At 39.3% G+C, this 4,483-nt stretch overlaps 1 pseudogene; it reads right to left on the bottom strand.

The window, feature by feature from the left end:
• Positions 1–2,736: 2,736 nt before the first annotated feature.
• On the bottom strand, positions 2,737–3,746 carry LOC134378221 (diphosphoinositol polyphosphate phosphohydrolase 2-like; annotated as a pseudogene).
• Positions 3,747–4,483: the final 737 nt, after the last annotated feature.

Raw genomic sequence — 4,483 nt, 5'->3', positions numbered from 1 at the left:
AAAGTACATGTGATCTGTTTTATGTATATGTACTGATTGTAGATTAGATTTCAGCTTTAAAATATGTCATAATTACATTATACATATAGATAGTAACAGAAGTGAGATCATACTATTCAATAAATTGCATTTTTTCATTAGACAATGTATCCTAAACAAGTCAGTTCATACAAGGTTATTTTTTTATTTTATTTTTATCATCTATTTCTATTTTTATTTGATGTTTTCAAATATAAAAAAAGGTCAAGATTCTTACACCAGTTATTTCAAATGAGACCATGCAAAGCAATTCAGTGTGTACAACAATCATTTCTTCCCTTCAGTTCTGCTGCCTTATACAAGAGTGTGATTGACAGAAAATTGGATGACATGTGGCTGGCTGGAAATGTCATCTGTTTAAAAAAAAAAAATACCCAAGCAGCAACATGCAGGACAGTTTCTACTTTTGTAAGTCAATTTATAATAAGTATTTTGTTTTTTATTTAGGAAGCACATGGAACTGCAAATTTTAGCTGCCCAATTTTATTAAACTAACCCACAAAAAAGCACAAATAACAGTCCCAATGCTCACAGACTTTGGAAGGTTGAGATAGACACTGTTATTTTTAGTAGATTCAACTACTTAGCCTGAAAACATTGGCTTTTTCTCTTAATAGAAATAAATCTTCTTAGGACTTTTCCTCTAGTTTTGCTAGAGTGGGTTACAGAAGAATAGTGAAGAATGCTTCATGTGAAATTTAAAGTGAAAACTGTATTCTGTTGCATTACACAAACATTTGCTAGTTGCATAGACTAAGGACAGTTGGTTTGCTAAATGGCACTGAAGAAAATCCTGACCCAAGTGGCACTACATAGTCCAAATGTTTCTGACCAAAGAAAATTATACGTTATTTATAGGCTAACTTTAAGAGATGGTTGACATTAATACTGTACATATTTTACATGTCAAATACATAGTCCAAGAGTTTATAAAACAAGTTCATGCATTATTACCTCTAAGAAAATCATGTACAAGATATACCTCCCCAAGTACTTGTGACAGCATTTCAGGTAGAAGCAGTCTTATATACAAAAACAATCTGGTTTCTCTGCTATGTTAAGTATATAATTTAAAGAAACTCCAGACATTACTGAGAAAAAAAAATCTTAGTCCACTGAAAACTAAAGTGTCAATTTGTGGGATTTAAAATGTTTCCTTTTTAAAAAATACCCAGAATACATAACCTCTGTACAAAGAAAAATATAAAAATTCTGGGCGATCATGTTTGATCACACTATATAATTTAGAATGAAATGTCATTGGTTAAAAGTTTTGTACTTTACTCATTCCTTTGACAGAATTAATTTGTGAACTAATGTTTACATTTAGTTCAGCTGCATTTATGGCATAAGATCTCATTTTCAAAATGGCACCAATTTTCCTTAAAGGTAACAGCATTCTATTTTTAGCAGCAATTATATTTTTAAAGGTTAACAACTTGTAGAACAAATGTTTTAACTATACTTATTTTCTGCTTTATATGCACCAGTTATAATATTTACAAAAGGCTAAAGTCTACTTTAAAAATGATCTTTCACTCTCTCCTTCCCCACATTTTAGTCAAAGATTTTTCCACCCACCTCATTTCTGACCTGGTTGGGGAGGTACAGGAGTTTCAGACAAGGTACCTATGTGTTTTAGATGGGATTCTTGATTTTAGGTGAGTATAAAGACAAGTATAAGACAAAATAATTCTTCATTCAGGTATGTCCTACTACCCCAAAAGTTAGTTATGTGACAAATAGTACCTATGGACAACCTAGAAAAGGAGACATTCTACGGTACCCTAACAATCTTAAGTCTGAACAGCAAGAAGGCCACTTTACACAGCGGTGATGCAGTCATCACTGACTGGCATTTAAGGTTAGACTCCAATTTTGTGGTTACTGGTAAACAAGAGAGATTAACTGAAGAGGTGTCACTAAATTAAAAAACTGAAAATGTTTTAAAGGCAATTCACATTGAGGAAAATATGGTTCCAAGACATTTTATGTAAAAAGAGATTATTGATAAAGGGAATTGGCAACTGAGCATGCTAAATAAAATTCCATGAATATAGTCTTCATGATAAGATGCATTTACTACGTGCATTTTGTGAACAGTATTTCCCTAAAAGTCATCAACTCTATAGAGGTATACTTCATGTTAAACTACTATTGTGTAGGGGAAATATCCATATCAAACAGTTAGTGACATAATATGAGTTGCAAAAATTCAGACATATGAGTTGACAAATTCCCAAAAATAGCAAATTAACTTCTTGTCAAAACAGTTATTGGACCAAACAGAAATAGCCCCAATCTGCAATTTATAAGATAAAATTGTCATCCTGTAAAAAGTTTTAGGATGGATGGATCTCTTTAATACCAAGAAGGATTTGATGAATAATACATTAATGCTATTAATGAGAAAACAATTTAGAGGGAAAATTGACACAGAAGTAATCTGATCTGACAAAAGAAACCAGACTGATGTCAAATGGACAAAAAATTGAAAAAATGCTGCAAAAAATTGATAACCAAGAATATATGGTTGGGGGTGGGGAACAGTTAAGGCATCTAACAAAAAATTCCACATGGCTTTGGCTTATTAAAATAGTTCACACTTAAAAAAATTTTTTGAAAGTATCTGAAAAACATGCAAATTCTTTGAAAACCCTGCATGGAAAATTCAGACAGTTTGCAAGACTCATTCAGATGTTTACCAAGGAAAATAAGCCTCTCCCCATGAGACTGCACATGGGGGGAAAGGTCTTTCCAGTTCTCTCTGTCTTATACTAGAAGGCAACCCAGAGGTCTGTGCAGCAGTTACAAACAAGGTGTTATTATCTGGAAGGGAAGGGACTGTGGTATTTCCATTGGTTGGGGAACAATCCAGCTTCAGTTTTTCCAGATATTCTGCATGTACAGGTTTATGACACTGGAGAACTTTGATTGCATCTTCTACTTTGAACCACTCTCTCTTCCTAATTTAACAGAATCTTCCCAATCTTCTAATATTTCAGTGCCTGTTCTGTGCTTTCGGTCTTGGTTCTCAAAAATGCCCAGGAGTCTGCCTCATTTTCCTTTGACTCCAGCCTCCTCATAAACCTCCCCCACGGCGGCGCCGCCAGGCCCCTCCTCGGGCTCCATTCCTCCTCCTGGGACCACCCACTGGTTGGGCACCGACTGCCGCTCACCAGCAGCGCCTCATCCTCCTGCTCGCTCCGAAAGCACAGGGGCGCCGCCCGCTTCTGGAAGCCCTGGCGGTCATAGGTCCACGTCTGCTTGGGCTTGAACTTCACCACAGAGACCGGCCCTTGCTGCCGCTGCTGCTCCGGCCGCCGCCACCCCGCCGGGGAGTAGGGGCGCGGGCGAGGGCGAGTCGGGGCGCAGGGGCGCCGGGCGTGCTGGCAGGCGAGGCGACAGGGCGGTCCCCGGAGGGGCAGCGAAGCCGGTCAGTCCGGAGCCGGCGGCCGCTCCGACGCGGTGCAGAACGCGGGTGCCGGTCACGGGGGCCCGGGGGCCGAGATGAGAGCGCCGCCTCTGCTCGGGCGACCGCCGCTCTCCGTGGAGCCGCCGCCCGCTCGCCTCCGCAGCCTCCTGCCGCGGCCGCCAGAAGAGCAGGCTCGGGAGCTGCGGGCTCGCGCCACCGGGAGGCAGTTTCCAGAACCGGCGCCGACTCGGCAGCAGCGCGCGGCCACGAGGTTATTTTTAAATGGCTGCATACTAGACCATTATTTATTAACCAATCTCTTATCAATTGATTAGCAATTAGTAATTAACCATCAGTGAATGGGCCTTTCAATTGTTAACAATTCTTTTTTGTCACAAAGAATGCCGAATGAATAACGGATGAAATATCTCTGGGCATGAATGGTAGCATTTCCGTTGGAGTTATCGTTAGAAGTTTCCTGTTTAATTCCCAGAGTGTTTGCTTCTTATAATATCCATGCCTCACAGAAAATAATTCGACCACAAAGTTCTTTACATACTTTTTTTTAAATCATGAAAACATACCATGTGCTTGGCTGACTTTTAGAGAGCTAAATTGACTAAGTATAATGAATAAGCATTATCTCATTTCCGCAAATTGTGATGAAAAATTTCAACCTTCAGTCAAGTGATCCCATTGATTATAATTAAGTCTCAAAGTAAATTTTCTTTACATGGGAAGTGTCTGACCCTCCAGCACTTGCAAAGTGCAGGCAGTTGAAAGCAAAGACAGGCCAGTCTCATTGTTAACAATAAAAAAGGAGCATCAAAGTAAGAGGGGCGGCCTGGTACGATGCTCTGCACCCTGTTGGTAGTCAATTAATTCTTGCTGACTGCTGTCTGCTAGAATTTTTTAAAGCATATATAGAAAGATGTGGGGTTAGAAAAAATAGTCCCAGGACAAATGCCATTAGAAGGGGTCGTGTTTGATGAAACTTGAACCCAGAGAGAAGTTCCTGGACAATATCAA

Source organism: Cynocephalus volans, chromosome 5 (genome assembly GCF_027409185.1).
Source record: "Cynocephalus volans isolate mCynVol1 chromosome 5, mCynVol1.pri, whole genome shotgun sequence".
Taxonomy (NCBI): domain Eukaryota; kingdom Metazoa; phylum Chordata; class Mammalia; order Dermoptera; family Cynocephalidae; genus Cynocephalus; species Cynocephalus volans.
The sequence above is the reverse complement of the archived record's forward strand: the minus strand, read 5'-3'. Positions and strand labels throughout refer to the sequence as shown.